Source organism: Taudactylus pleione, unplaced genomic scaffold (assembly GCF_031769625.1).
Source record: "Taudactylus pleione unplaced genomic scaffold, aTauple2 ptg000279l, whole genome shotgun sequence".
NCBI classification, from domain to species: domain Eukaryota; kingdom Metazoa; phylum Chordata; class Amphibia; order Anura; family Myobatrachidae; genus Taudactylus; species Taudactylus pleione.
Genome location: NW_028284681.1, coordinates 1,153,830 through 1,170,222, shown reverse-complemented (window position 1 = coordinate 1,170,222; position 16,393 = coordinate 1,153,830). Strand labels below are relative to the sequence as shown.

Genomic DNA, 16,393 nt, shown 5'->3' with positions numbered 1-16,393 from the left:
CCCCACACGGATTTTACACGTATGAAATCTTACAATAAGAGCAGCAAGTAAGTGGGAACGGATGTTCTCACGTATATGAAAAGTCCAGTAAGAGCATGTTCATGCAAATGTGGCTCATGCAGACCAGCAATTCTACACATATAAACCTGTTAGGAGGCATATCTTTTGCATCGGTTACATTGCAGGTACACGTTCACACTGATGATGACTAGCCTCAAACTAGGCGCAGCATCAGTCGCACATCAGTCTTCTGAGTAACCCTATGGTCATGTAGAATGACAGCGGGAACTGAGACGCCAAAGTCAGTTTTACTGTGTACAGGATCGCAGAGACACGCCCTGAAAATGATGACACAATTGCGTATCCATCACCACCCGCCCATTGCTGCCCACAAATGGTCACTGTTAATCACATTGCAAATAAATCCTCAGCTGCGAGCAATTTGGTGCATGAGCAGCGCCATTACCAATAATCGATCAACTGCATAAACATCAGCACTGTGTCCATCTCTGAATAAGGCCCTTTGTGTCATCAAATTAATCTGTACAAAATCACCACCTCAGACATAGATACTGGCTTTATAGAAAAGACAATGTTGCAGAAAGACCATCAAGTGAACAATCTCAGTCCTTATAGAAAAAAATGCCAATAGAGAATGGCACAGCGCTGTTATCAGACAGTTACTCATGATACTGTCAAATGTGTCCGCATGCTCTCTGCATGTCCTTACAGATGTGTCCTCATACACCTAGGTGCGAGATGCCTGGCGAGAATGAACGGCCAGGTGCAGTGTGACTCTGCTTGTACATAAATAAACCTTAGTAGTAATGCGATGCGACTAAGACACACCAGGAGACTGCACTGCTTCATTTGATACGCAATATATGTGTGTGCAACTGAGTCTATAAATGAAGCACAACGGAACTTGGAGTGGGAAAAAAGCCGAGGCCGCTGCATCGTATACAGATTCAGACTCAGTAGCACACAGATATACACGTGTCACATATGAAATGAATCAGTGCAGTCTCCTGGTGCATATTAGTCGCATTGCATTAGATGCATTTGCTAAGATAACATTTTCGGGGGAATAAGATGCAAAAAAGATTCTCTACGCAAACAGAGTAGCACGGGGCCTGGCTGGCCGAGAGAGGTTGTTTTGCACACCTGCAGCAATAGTGTATAAGGGCACATCTTTATGTGACACACAGGGCAGTTATTAAAGGTGTAAATTAGCATACCGCTTTGTTATATATGGATACAGATACAGGCGCTCAAATAGGTCATTAAGGAAACCTTTGCAGCATGGATTTGAGGTGTCCAACCTATGATTTATACAATAACCTAATAATCTAGCACTCTGGGGTATAACAGCGTCTATTCTGTTGTAAATGTACACAATGGGTGTCTATATTGCACAGACTGTAATATACTGAAAGAATTAGAATAAATCCTACAAATATAGAGGGTGTCTAAAAATTATAATATATATATATATATATATATGCGCACATACCTATATAGCGTACAAATACTGTGCAGTTTTACTTATAACTGTAATTTAGCACAACATGATTTTGCTAAGGTCCAAAAGAGCACGCACAGTACTAGTTAGATTTACTCCTAGATCAGCACTCTGAGCGAAAAAATATGTGGTTCCCAGGAACCCCTCACTTTAAAAAGTTGCGGTCCTACTCCTGTTCCTGGGTCCCAGTAGAATTTATGCTTTTGAGCTCCCCACATGCATTCACACCACCACACATGCCCTACACATACTGTACACTATGGTAAGTTACTGATATTTTCAGTACTGATAAAGCTTATACTGTAATTACATTGCCTTGATCTCACATAGCCAACAGGTGCAGTGCTGGGGGCAGAGAGGGGGGTAAAAGCAGACAACAGTTAGGACAGTACTGTGGGCGCGGGCAGGTACTGTAGCAGCTTCGGTGGTGCTGGAAGCAGGCAGCAGTTGGGTTAGAGCTGGGAGTATAGGCAGGTAAGGGAAGGCAGTGCTTGGGGTAGAGAGGGTAAGAATAGGTAGCAGTTAGGGCAATGCTGGTGACAGGCAGCAGTTTAGGCAGTGCTGTGGGCAGGCAGCATTTGGAGTAGAGGGCATGTGGCAGGGAGTGGGTAAGGGTACATAGCAGCTGGGGCAGTGCTTGGCGCAAGAAGGAGGTTAGGGGCAGGATATACTGGGGGTAGAGCAGGGCTCGACAAATTTTTGTAAAATCTAGGAGCCATCGTCAAGCTTGTCTAGACCACCTTTCAGTGCCCCTCAACGTAGTAGTAAGCCCCCTGTAATAGTGCCCCCAGTAGTAAGCCCCTTGTTAAAAGTGCCCCCAGTATTAAGCCCCTTGTAAAACGTGCCCCCAGTAGTAGGCCCCTTGTAATAGTGCCCCCAGTAGTAGGCCCCTTGTAATAGTGCACCCAGTAATCTCCTTCAAATAGTGCCCCCAGTAGTAAGCCCCCTGTATTAGTGCCCCCAGTAGTAAGCTTCCTGTAATAGTGCTCCCAGTAGTAAGCCTCCTCTAATAGTGCCCCAGTAGTAAGCCCCTTGTAATAGTGCCCCCCAGTAGTAAGCCCCTTGAAATAATGCCCCCAGTAGTAAGCTCCTTGAAATAGTGCCCCCAGTAGTAAGCCCCCTGCAATAGTGCCCCCAGTACTAAGACCCCTCTAATAGTGCCCCCAGTACTAAGCCCCCTCTAATAGTGCCCCCAGTACTAAGTCCCCTCTAATAGTGCCCCCAGTACTAAGCCCCCTCTAATAGTGCCCCCAGTACTAAGCCCCCTCTAACAGTGCCCCCAGTAGTAAGCCCCTTGTAATAGTGCCCCCAGTAGTAAGCTTCCTGTAATAGTGCTCCCAGTAGTAAGCCCCCTCTAATAGTGCCCCCAGTAGTAAGCCCCTTGTAATAGTGCCCCCAGTAGTAAGCTTCCTGTAATAGTGCTCCCAGTAGTAAGCCCCCTCTAATAGTGCCCCCAGTAGTAAGCCCCCTCTAATAGTGCCCCAGGTAGTAAGCCCCTTGTAATAGTGCCCCCAGTAGTAAGCTCCCTGTAATAGTGCTCCCAGTAGTAAGCCCTCTGTAATAGTGCCCCCAGTAGTAAGCCCCCTGTAATAGTGCCCCCAGTAGTAAAACCCCTTGTAATAGTGCCCCCAGTAGTAAAACCCCTTGTAATAGTGCCCCCAGTAGTAGGCTCCTTGTAATAGTGCCCCCAGTAGTAAGCCCCCTCTAATAGTGCCCCCAGTAGTAAGCCCCCTCTAATAGTGCCCCCAGTAGTAAGCCCCCTCTAATAGTGCTCCCAGTAGTAAGCCCCCTGTAATAGTGCCCCCAGTAGTAAGCCCCCTGTAATAGTGCCCCCAGTAGTAAGCCCCTTGAAATAGTGCCCCCAGTAGTAAGCCCCTTGAAAATGTGCCCCCAGTAGTAAGCCCCTTGAAATAGTGCCCCATTAGTAAGCCCCTTGAAATAGTGCCCCCAGTAGTAAGCCCCTTGAAATAGTGCCCCCAGTAGTAAGCCCCTTGAAATAGTGCCCCCAGTACTAAGCTCCCTCTAATAGTGCCCCCAGTAGTAAGCCCCCTCTAATAGTGCCCCCAGTAGTATGCCCCTTGAAATAGTGCCCCCAGTACTAAGCTCCCTCTAATAGTGCCCCCAGTACTAAGCCCCCTCTAATAGTGCCCCCAGTACTAAGCCCCCTCTAATAGTGCCCCCAGTACTAAGTCCCCTCTAATAGTGCCCCCAGTACTAAGCCCCCTCTAATAGTGCCCCCAGTACTAAGCACCCTCTAACAGTGCCCCCAGTAGTAAGCCCCTTGAAATAGTGCCCCCAGTACTAAGTTCCCTCTAATAGTGCCCCCAGTAGTAAGCCCCCTCTAATAGTGCCCCAGTAGTATGCCCCTTGAAATAGTGCCCCCAGTACTAAGCTCCCTCTAATAGTGCCCCCAGTACTAAGCCCCCTCTAATAGTGCCCCCAGTACTAAGCCCCCTCTTATAGTGTCCCCAGTACTAAGCCCCCTCTAATAGTGCTCCCAGTACTAAGCCCCCTCTAAGTGTGCCGCACACACACACACAAAATAAAAACCCAGATAACTTACCTTAGGCCATGATCCTGCGTTCACCGCTCTTCGGAACTATGGGAGAGACGGCATGATTGCTATTATCTGCGGCGCACACAGATCATAAAGGTCATCAATCACAGCGAGTCCTGCGGGACCTGCTCATTTTTCAAAACTGAGGGCCTGATTCAGCAAGGACAATTGCAAAGCTGCACACAGGCTATAGATATATGATGTATGCACGCAGGCAGCTTTACAATTGCGATCCTTGCAGATATGGCAATGCAGCAGGAGGCTTCACGCATCCTGTGCATTACTTATCCGAGCTGCGTTGTCCAACGCAGCATCGGATAAACTGCATAACATCGGCCGGCTAAGGTGACCCATGAGGTCATGCAGCCGGCCGCCGCAGTTTAGAGGAAGAGTCCAGGAAATCTCCGTCAGCCAACAGAGATCCTGGCCTCTTCCCTCCCCCCCAACGGTGTGCGACACGCTGTCAAACACTGACAATCTCCTGCCAGTTTACGTGCGGCCTCGCAGACCAGTTCTGCACCTGCGCAGCACGAGTCATGCGCCTGCGCATATTCCCAATCAGGAATCTGCATTCAGCAGTGCACTAGCGAGCACTGCTGAATCAGGCCCTGAGCCCCTTACTGGCTATAGCACGTAAGTGTGATCCCTGTTAATAAATCTAAATGAGGCACATAATTTCCAGCTAGGACAAACAATGAAAAAAGGACACACAATGTAGTCTTAAGGTGGGTACACACCTGAAAGATATATCTGCAAATCAAATGATCTGCAGATATATCGTTAGATGATGGTCATTCATACACTGAACAGCCATCATCTATCCGGCAGAGGCGGGTCCCGGTGGCAGGGAGGCGGGGCGGGGGCAGCCCCTCCCCACTGCTGCGTGTGTAAGGGCAGTCCGCAGACCGCCCGTACACACTTGCCGATGGACAGATATGTCTGCAGACATATCTACATATCTGTCCATCAAATCTACATATCTGCCCATCGGCTGTGCAGCACAACCAATGCGATATGTCTGTGAACGACACCAGATATATTGGCCAATATATCGGCCAGTGTGTACCCAGCATTACAGAACTGACATATCCTTCAGTAAACAATAAGGTTCTAATCAGACAAATTCTCCACTCTTTCAATACATTTAATACCAACATTAACAGAGTGTTTTGCATTTTATAGATATTCAAAAGCCTACACTTAAATCTGTTGTAAAGTCATTTTGTAAGTACAGTGTACCCCATTAGAAGTAATGGGATAAAGACACCTGTTTCTATGGTGATTCTGACTGAGCATACATATGCACCAATAATAGAAACCTTGCCTTCCTATGTGATGGATAGTGAAAACTAGCTCCACCTACTCAAAGAGGGCTTTGCACACCTACAATACGGTCAAGTAACATTTGTATACAAGGCTCATTAAAAAAATATCTATATAAGGACCCATTTCCAAATAAAGCTATTGGATTCATTAATTTATATCACAAACTTTAACCTCTAAAATAAACTCTAGGGTCACAAGGTGCAAATAAATGTTGTGTTGCCATGGTATGGTTGAAGAAAAAATTATTCTGTCAAAGATGGAGCCTATAAAAAGATTTGTTGCATTCTGCATCGGGTTCTTAAACAGAAATAGATGTGTTTAGCACAGGTAGAAGGAACTGGCCCCATAGTAAACTTTGGATAGAAGCCTGGCGATGCAGTTCCTGGCTCCTGGGTGCCTGACTATACTCTTAGAACAGCAGAGAGGAGCCCTCTTCTGAGCAGGCGCATGCTCCAGCCGCACATGCTCTTAAAAAGGTGTCTGCTCTGCTCTTTTCAAACTGGGAGGCTAGAGAGGCATTTACAGGCCACTACCGAATGTTCCAACTTCACCCCTGTATGTGCAAATTGCAGAACTTGTGTCAAGAACACATCAATTTATATACCTGGACAACCAGGTGATCTAGCAATACGATGTAACAATATATTGCATCGCCATACACACTGCACAACCTGCTGTCCACCGCTACGATATATCGTTACATGTCTAAGGTAGCTAGAATGCATTGTCTATGGCATGGTCCCATCTAATGTGCAGCACATTGTAAAATGAATTGGGTGCTTTTCATGGCAAACACTATACGATGGTCATTCCGATCCGTCGCAGACAATATTTCGTATAGTGTGTTCCCAGCTTAAAAAAAGAATATGTAATTAGCAGCAGGTTCTGATATCCGTACAGTACAATTAGAAATGGCAAGTCACAAATGTCACATGATAATTCTAAAGTGCGCACCCTGTGTGAAGTACATTAAAGAGTAGGGTCATTATCCTGAACCCCCTAAAATAGTGCTAAATAAAATAGTAGGACAGTGTAGAAGGCTTTTAGTGACCATACACAAAGTACTGGAGGCCATTAAAAGGTGTCAAATTTGGAACTTTTAGAAATAATGGAAATATTACAACCAGCAAGTGTATTTAAGTGTCCAGATTATTTAGGGTACATTATAATGTCTCTATAGAATTTGTAAAAAGTTGTAGGCCAGGAGGCCGCTCCAAAAAAAAAAAAAAAAAAGAACGCCCTGATTCAGAGCGAGCGAGCGAGCGAGCTCTGAATCAGGGCCTGTGTCCTGTCTTTTTTATATTAAAATAAGGATTTTTCCCTACTTTTCCCCTAGCCGGGAGCGGCAAACTGATATTTATGTTAACTCCCTCTAAGACCGGATTTAACGCACATTTCTTATTGTATAGCAGAACATTTTTTAAACCGCGTTAAGCAATTTTTGGACAACTCGTGCCTAATTGAACTCTCCCCTAAAAAAGTTTCCCATTTTGATTCAAATTACTACTCGCCAATAAACGGAATACCGTACAATCCAGATTTGAAGAAGTCCTCCCTTGATGGCTGTAAGGGCTATGCAAACTGATGCTGTTTAGGCATCTGCCATTAAGCAGAGGAAGCAATTATCTGTTGTCTAGGAGATTTTCTACTGAGGTGACATTCTGACTGGGCAAAGCATATTTTCAGCACGTTAGAGGAAATATTATGCTTAAAAGGCGTCGCTCCACCTGTCTTCTGGAGTATGTCGGGATCAGGTCCTAGGCAGTGGATTAAAGGGTAAATAAAAACTCAAATGAACCAAATTAAGATTTCCCACAGAAAACAAGGTTAAACAGATCCTCCTCAACTCTTGTCCAACCTGAGTTGGTAATGTGGGGAAGGTCTTTTTACCTTCTGCTTCCTGTCCCTAGCAGGCAGGTAGTTGCTGTTATGCTGGCCATACACCTGCACGATTTTGGGCCGATTGCCCGATTTTCAGTGATTCATAAGATGGATCTTGTGAAAATCGTGTATTATTTTAGTAAGACAAAATTTGATGCGCGCTCCCGCAGCTCCTATAATCGGATCTTATGATCAAATGTGCAGCCCATATGTTCCATCGTATCGTGTGCAGATTGTGCCGTTTATTTTGTTCATGCGATCCATCGTGCAACAATTCAAGTCATTTCAATGACTGTTCCCCTAATGAGCATGTGAGGCACAGGATCGGTCATACGACAGATCCTGTGCTAAGAAAAACAACAAACATGCTGCCCGGACTGCCAGGGAGCTCCGGGGAATCGAATGGAAATCATATGATGAATCGGATCTTCTGCTGATCGTGTAGGTGTATGGCCAGCACAGTGTTCTACCCAGAATTTTTTTCCAATTTTTTTTTTATCAAGAAGTAGCCGGGTGGGGGCCTTCGCAATAATAAAATGTTTTAAACCTTGACCTTATAATGATTTGAAATAATTTATATATTATTTCTCCTCTTATTATTAGAGGCCCAGTCGTCTGATTGATCTGGTCCTTTTTACACAGCTCCTAGATACTGTCCTCACTTGAAGGCTTCCAAAATGCCAAGTGGTAGGCTGTTTCTTGCCGGGTTGTGCACCCGCAAAAAACAGCCTGGGGAGAACACTGCCAGCATAAGGGTGGCGAGATAGAGAACATCAATGTTTTAAGTATACCAGTTGCAGCCATTTTATCGGCTGATATTTAAACTATTCATTTGTTTGGAAACAGGGACAATAATGAGGCAGCCTACAAGTCCGCATGGAAACAGTGAAATTATAACAGGCACTTAGGGAGATCACCATTCTCTAGCATATTAACTGGTGCCCTGGATGCAATCACATTACTATTAGTTTTGCCTACAAAGTGCCTGCTTTCCTGTATGCAGGACTGGTGGACATTTAAAACTGGGGTAGATAAAATAATGTGAAACTTAGGAGCCTTTCAATCAAATGTCAGCAGATTATAGGGAAGAAACACATTAATCAAAATTACTTTCAAAAGTTACGTGACAATAGAAATATTGTTTGGCGCATTGGTTTCCCAACTCTGCCTCAATAAGATACAAACATACAGAACCAGTATAGCATTAGGCTATGACTAGTGTTCAGGTAGTATCACAATTACCGCTGAAAGACACTGCAGATGCTCGCTCCTAATTACTATGCACTACTATTTGAAATCTCCCATTCTGATACTAGCATAAATTACATCCGACTTGTATAGTTCACCTGTCACTTCATACAACAAGCCATGCATATTTAATGGGGAGTCCGCACATCAAACTGCCATACATCTTGGAAACTTTATAGAATAGCAAAACTCCATACAAAAACAGAGCTAAAGCCAGCAAGAAGAAATAGTAACAAACAAAGCATCTATTCAATAGCTAAAACATCTCCATGCATTTAAGTGGTACATTGAAGAGATGTGTGTAAAAATAACCAACTGTTTAAAACATGAGAAAAAAAATGGAGTTTCATGGAGTACCAAGTAAATTCACACTAATGCTGCACTATATAAAAAGGAAGTTGGTAAGGTAGGACAGTAGACACAAAGGAACATATGACATAACTAGGTGCAACGTACAACATGGCTAGATCTAGACGTGACAACCGTGATTTTTTTTACAGCACACACATTTATAGAAATGTTGCAGGACTGCCAATTTTCTGACTTAATTGTCTCTACATATTTAGCTGTCACAATATTATTGATGTATTTATTTATATGTTAAATATCCCGCAAAGTGTTATCGGTAGTGAGACAGCATTAATAATGCTATTTATGAAGCTGTGGCTTGAAGCCCATTAGAAAAACAGAAGCATCAGAGTACATGCATACATTATGAACGTAGTCATCTGTTCAACACTAGTGTTTATTGCATCAGTCACTTTTACAAAAACAAGTGCCTTCTGGCTGTAATGTATTCTGACACTTTATAGGGTAAGATGCTAGACTGTGTTTTAATGAAAATTCTACCTCAAGTAACTGCACCGTTGCAGAAACTAGCCTTATCAAATGAGTTAAAGGAATAAACATTAAGTTGATTCAATACACTTTTTAGGAGAGGAGAGCTTCAGTCGCATATACTTTTTTCCTCTCCAGATCCTGAGGTTGTTTATATGGCATTAATTGAAAAATTACACAACGCTGGTAAGAGAGCTAAATGTAGGCTGACACTTTCTAAAAAAGATTGAGAGAGCTAGTCATACCCTGTAAATTGCTGCTTGGATTGCAAGTGCCAAAACATAGGGCTTGATTCAGCAGTGCACGCAATTGCACTGCTGATCGCAGATTCACGATCAGGAATCTGCGCGTGCGCAGGACCCATTCTGAGTGTGAGAATGGGTCCTGCGTATTCGTACGCAGACCCTTGAATGCCTCTGCCTGTTTGACAGACACAGGCATTTAAGGGGCGGTGCAAGGGCGGCCGGCGTTTCCGGAAACGGGGGCGTCTGCCTCGTTTTCCAGGAGTGGCCAGCCCAGGATCTGCTTTGATCAATGGTGTCCTGGCCTCGCAAGCCGGCCAGTCTGAGTAAGCTGAGGCTTACTCAACTGGACAGAAGCCTGGCGCCGTCCACCATTGTGACTATCGATGGTCGCGATGGTCATCCTGCGTGCAGCTTTACAATTGTGATCCTTGCTGAATCAGGCCCAAAGAATCACAAATAACCTTGCTATTCAGAGTTTGGTACATAGGGGTCAGATCGTAGTCCCCATTAATACTATTCGGGACTGAGCTGCAGCGCTAATTAGCCTTTTGAAGTAGATTTCTGTGAGCTCTCCCGCATTAGGCTATTAGTACATAGCAACAATTCATAAAATTATGCAGAAACTGCAGTTTATACATCATTTTATGAAAAATAAATGCTTAATAAATAAGCCCCTAAATCAGTTGAACGGGCACACATCTAAAAGATAATCTATCCAACCAGCTAACTAGTTGGCTGGTTGGTGAAATCTGTTTTGTCCGATTGTCATTTGCTCTAATACATTACCAGATTTTTTTTTCAACCAGTTAGAAAGAATCTTTTAATGTGCAGTCAGGATTACGTTATGCACCATCAGTCCCAACTCTTATTGTTCGTTTTATGTCCACTGCCAAAGCTCAGCAGGTTATAAAACAGGAAAGAAGACGGAATGTGATCCAAAGCTGGTTACACACTGGAGCGATGTGCTACTGGATGATATGGCGGCCGGCAATCCAACATAACGTATCCACGGTACACATCAGAACAATGTATTGAAGGATGGAAAGATCCCTTATTCCGTCCTTCATTACCTTGCATGGCGCCGTATGCGATATCGTCCGGTTAGGTGGGCAACACAGCTGACTGGAAGATATTGCAAATGACCGCGGAAGCATGCAGATTAGCCGTACGCACTGAACAATCCGGCCGATATGTCGTTCGGATTCGACCGTAAATTACATATTGGGCAGATATCGCTCCAGTGTATGCCCAGCTTTATTCTTTTCCTTGAACAGCCAACTTTAATATCACATAATCTCGTCCACACAACACGGAGAAGTCATAGCGCCAGTACTGGGAGACCTGAGATAGGGACTTGCAATCGGCACCATGTGGTTTCCCTCCTTCCTCCATGGGAAAGAGCAGCATGATTCCTATTTTCATTAAAGCACGGTAAGAAATGTTTAAGTATCTATGGGTCGGATTCAATTAGACGCGAAAAGCTGTAATCGGAGAAAAAGTTTCGCCTATTACCGCTTTTAGCCTGTCCGCGACTTATCTCTTAAGTCTATTTCAGGGCTTTTTCGCCTAAGCGGAAAGTCAATGCATTGTAATAGGCGAAAAAGTTTCTCCAATGAATAGCAGGTGAAAAGATGTGCAAAATCTTTATTTTGGGGGGCAAACGTGGGGAAATGACTCAGAACCATTGGGACAGCCCCCCCAAAGGACAAATCAGCCAAAAATTATACAAAAAAAAAAACTTAAGAACACCCCAAGAAATACATGTAATTTTTGGGGTGAAAATGTAAAAAGTGGGGGAACAAGCATAAAAACTAGCAAAATTTACTTCTTGGGGGGCTGCAAAGATGGGTCAGGTGTTTTTGTGATTGCAGGTGTATGCAGCAGGTGGATTTATCATGTTTTTTCAAAGTTCACTTTAGAGACATAAAAATATGCTATCACCCATTTTCAAGTACCGCAAATTTGACAGGACTACTTATTTCCACCAAAATATACTACTTTATGCCATTCTTCACCACTTTTACAAAGACGCTAATAGCTAGCAATTTACACAACTTAATTACCAAAAATAGTTTTATTACGGCTATTAGTACTCATCTATATTGATTCCCTATGTTAATATATCTTTTTCTGGGGTACAGACTGATTTCCGCAATTCTTTCAGTACTTTTCGCCTGTTCCGCATTCGCTGCTTTCTGTTTTGGAAATGAATAAGGCGAAAAGTGGGGACGCGCACGCAGCGATTTTGCCTCTGAAACAGTTGAATGCGGCAGAAAGTCAGACAGGCAAAACTTTGCCGACTTTTCGCCTGTAATTGAATACAGGCCTGTGGCTGCAAAACTGTTGTCTAGATTTGGTGATACGGAATGGCATTGAAATGCCGGCGGCTATTTAGCTGATTCAAATCCCAACAGCGGATGCCCGACAGAATCAAGATCCTGACTGGGGCAGGTAAGTACCCTATACCCTCCCCTGTCGTCCCCCCCCCAACCCTAATGCTCCCTTAGTGGTGCCTAGCCCTAACCTCCCTCCCTAGTGCCTAACCCCCCCTTACCGCTCCCTAAACCTCCTGGGGGGGTGTCTAACTCTAACCTCTCCCTGGGGGTGCCTAATCCTAATCTCCCCCCCCCCCCCCAAACCTAACTCTGCTAGACTCCCTAATCTTAACCTAACCCAACCCCTCCCCACCGCACAGCTAATGCTAAGGGCGACCCAGACTTACCTTCGTTCGAGATGGCATCCTCGGCGTTGGGATGATAGCCGCCGGTCACATGACTACATCCCGGTGATACATGTACTCTCAATCATGAGGCACATTAAAAACAACAAGCAAAAATGTCTCATGGATGGAAACCTCCCTGCAGAATTGATTTGAGCCTATTCAGCTCTACACCTAACTTTCACACTTTCAGGATACGCACTGAATTGTCACATTTGTTTGTTATAGCTAGTAACAATTTTATTAAAATCCCTGCAGATTTTATTATAGATTGGTTATTTGTTTGACTAAAATTATTATTATTATTTTTTTTACCTAATGTATTGTAACTATTACTTAGATTAAGGGTAATGTGGCCCTTTTTAAGGTGCAGTCCTTGAAGGTTATCAGATTGCCCATCGCAGACCTATATTGTTATTATGCCATGTAGCATAAAACACATCAATTTGAAGTCCTGGTAGATAAACTAAAGCAATACAATGAACCCACAGTTTGCGAGACAGTGCTGGTTGTTATTTTTCATTTATTTATTTATTTATGTTCATAACCATACTAAATCCAGTATTTGGTATAGCCACAATGGGGGGGAATTCAATTCAACGTGATGTTGAATAGCCGCAGGAGGGAGCTCCTGCAACTATTCAATACACCACACTGTTTGGGCGCGCTAAGGATTTCTTCTCGCACCCCCCTGGGGATGCGAGGAGAAATCCGACCAAAGTGCCGTGTGCACAGCTGTTCTTCTGCTTAGCGTGGCGCTAACAGCCGCGCGCCCGGCACTTTGGTCAGAGAATGCCGGTTAAACGAGCCTTAACACCCTTGTTAAGGCGCGATAACCGGCATTCTCCAACTACATAGTGCACTGAATTGAATAGCTTCGGGAGCTCGCTCCCGGCGCTATTCAATTTGCGTTGAATTGAATCGCCCCCATTGACTGCTCACAATAATTCAACACAATTTATTTGGAACCCAACAATATGCTCGACTAACTGGAATAGTCATGATATCTTTTCTTATAAGAATTACACCATTTGTATGAGCCAGCTCCTAACGGCAGCTTTTATCTATCTACTGTGAAATCAACTTTTATCCACTTCACAAGTAAAAGGCAATCTCTAACTAAGGACATTACGCACCTTGCAGGTAATACACAGGGCCTTATCCAGAGGTGGGCACAAATACGTGGAGACTGTGATTCTGTACGCAGCAGTTGTTCGAAAATATGTAAATGTTGCAGCCAAAGGGATATGTAAAGAGATTACCATCGACTTCGTCTCTGCTCCGCCGCTTGCATACAAAGACGCACCACGGGTCCACAGAGCACCACCATATGATTATCTGCCACTGTAACTGCGTACACTGATGCAGTGCCGGCTGAAACACGCCCCCAAAACAAAACAAAAAAAAACACGCCCGCAGTTGACTCGCCCCGTTACCTGGAGCCCATACACACTCACTGACTGTCAACCATCCTACATCCTCAATGTGACCGCCGTCAGTACTCCAGGGACTTATGCACAGTACAAATATAATCGCTCAATTCCACAGACATCGGCACTGCATTCACCTCTGAATCAGGCCCACCAGTCTTCAAGGACTTGAGGTCCAGCATATACACTAACTAGAATGGGTAGTAAGACTGTACATTTCTGAGACAAAAGTAGATGTAAGGAAACTGATATTACTCAGCGTGAAACCTCATTGTCCCTCTACTTAACTCTTCAAAAACCAATGCACAAACTGGCAGTAGAAAAGGTAATAGTCACATCTACATGTGTATATGTAATACAGTACCCTCAGTTATATTTCACTTCTTGGAATCCAGTGATATATATATATATATATATATATATATATATATATATATATATATATGCAAAGACACTTGATATAATCTTTAGAAACCACCAATCTGATTACTTAGCAATAGATTTGTACATCCTGCTGGTAACGGAGGTCAGTGTGGGTTGTAGAGAAGAGATAGCAGACTTGCACATTGACATATGATTGTGGTAGATAAAAGAAACACGATTTGGTGTTGGTCCAGATTGTCTTCTCCCTGCTCTGTGAAGTCTGTCACTTATATGGGGAAGCAGATCGGAATGATGTATCGGCCACATCTCGGTGGGCCTGATTCAGCAAGGATCGCTAATGCGATCATGTACGCAAGTCTGCTGCGAGGGTATGCTAATGTTTGCAATTGCAAAGCACTCGCACGGAAAACATACAGACGCCCACTTCCCCTCTCGCACATACGTAATACCTTGCAATCCAGCCAAAACATCAGTAACATCGAGTACCATCGGAGCCACTCGCACAATTACGGCAGGTCAGACCTCACTTATAAATTGCTAACTTTCCTGTACGCAGTGAACACTCAAGCTACGTATAGTATCGCAGTGGCTAATTTATGTACACCTTTGTAACATCGTTCAAACACACAGGCACACCTGCGTTCGGCTGACCACACCCCGTAACCACCCACAAACTGCACTTCCTGTCAATCACTTTACAATGAATCTGCGCGATCTCTGCACTCGCTTTCCCATTCGCAGTGAGCCACTTGGGCACGTGCACTGCGATGTATATGCATGCGCAAAAAGCAAACATCAGCCATCTGTGTACATATTAGCATCTGCGATCCTTGCTGAATCAGGCCCAGTGTGTACGCACTATCGTGCTTTCACATGTGTCGTTGATCACATCTTGTAATCTACTGTGCCTGCATGACAGATCACAAGATCTGGCGGCCAACACCATACCTCTGGATGCGACGAGGGAACGATGTAGCGGGCGGTCGTACACCAGATCGCGCAGTGTGTATGGACCGCCCGATATATTGTGCCGTCGCTGGGTACATACATCGTCTAGTCTAGTGTGTACCCAACATAACAAACTTGAAGGTAAACAATTAGATCTTTCAGAGATTTATAAATATGCAGAATGAGCATGGAAAACCTGCTGCTTTACCAGTGCACTATCACATTTTAGGAACAATCAAAATAGCATCAACAGATTGTACAGCTACATCCAGAGCCTAGCATTACAGCGTCACCATTATTAACATATTTCCCAAATCTCTACGAGTCTATGACAATAACCTAATGTACTGTATCTGCTTAATCCGCAAGGTAGTAGACAGAAGCCCAGAATGACGTGGTAATGTCAGGAAGAAAGGAAAACTGCCCCTAGTGAGTAGGTGGCCCTATATGTGCCCCCGGGTAATGTTTGTGGCTTGTCCCATAGAAGAACAATGGATAGAAGTATATGTCTAGTACAGCAGCTGGTAACTACATCACTCTGTATACATGTCTGTTCTCACTGCTGTTACAGCGCACTGCCTGAGAGGCAGGGAGATAATCCCAGTAGTTCTCTATGAATGGAGACCATTCGATTTATCCGAGGTCGCCAGGCTCATGCCCTGCAGGGGACAGTACTGCCCCAGGCAATGAATGGGTTAATATTGTTAACCCCTTGATGTGGCATCTAATTTCCTGAAATCGTCCTGGCTGTTCCAGCGACTAGCGGGATGCTGTGACTATTATACACTGGCTACACACAGGCAGGCAGCCAGGCGGAGCACAGCACACAGGGCAGCATACATGCTACAGACACTCTTTCCTCCGTTATTGGTAACTAGGCCCCTCAGCGCCCCCCGCTCCCCAGCATCTCTGCACTAACCCCACACTGGCCCTCACTAGGTTACGGGGATTTCACCCGTTCAGAAACCCCCGGGCCTCTCTCACCTCTTCCCGGTTCCGCCGCTCCCTTCAGTCCTGTTGCCGTGGTAACGCCCCGGAGGCGGGCTCAGCAAGCGTAGTGTGCCCATTGGTGTGGTTAAGCTGTCACTCAATACCTCCAGAAGGAGCGCTAAGGGCAGGTGGGCGCGGTTTGTGTGGATCCTTATGTCTCATTGGTTGCTGTAACTATCACACACACACATACAGAGTTCTCCTGGAGTCTGACTTTTATTAAAGTGACAGAGCAGCACAGACCTGCTGAGCCGTCCCACGATGCACAGCGGCAGCGGCTGCAACTTCCAGTCAGAAGAGTCAGAC

The 16,393-nt window shown here is 44.6% G+C and overlaps 1 protein-coding gene across 4 annotated transcripts in view; it reads right to left on the bottom strand.

The window, feature by feature from the left end:
- The window catches only part of ELMO2 (engulfment and cell motility 2), a 57,132-nt gene extending 40,969 nt beyond the window's left edge, over positions 1-16,163 (bottom strand). For 2 of the 4 annotated variants that reach the window (XM_088481895.1, XM_088481898.1), the window contains exon 1: positions 16,082-16,156. The gene's annotated coding sequence lies outside the window, so the exon portion shown is untranslated. Of the gene's footprint in view, positions 1-16,016; positions 16,037-16,081 lie in introns of those variants that run through there. The other 2 variants (XM_088481897.1, XM_088481896.1) reach the window with 2 other exon arrangements.
- Positions 16,164-16,393: the final 230 nt, after the last annotated feature.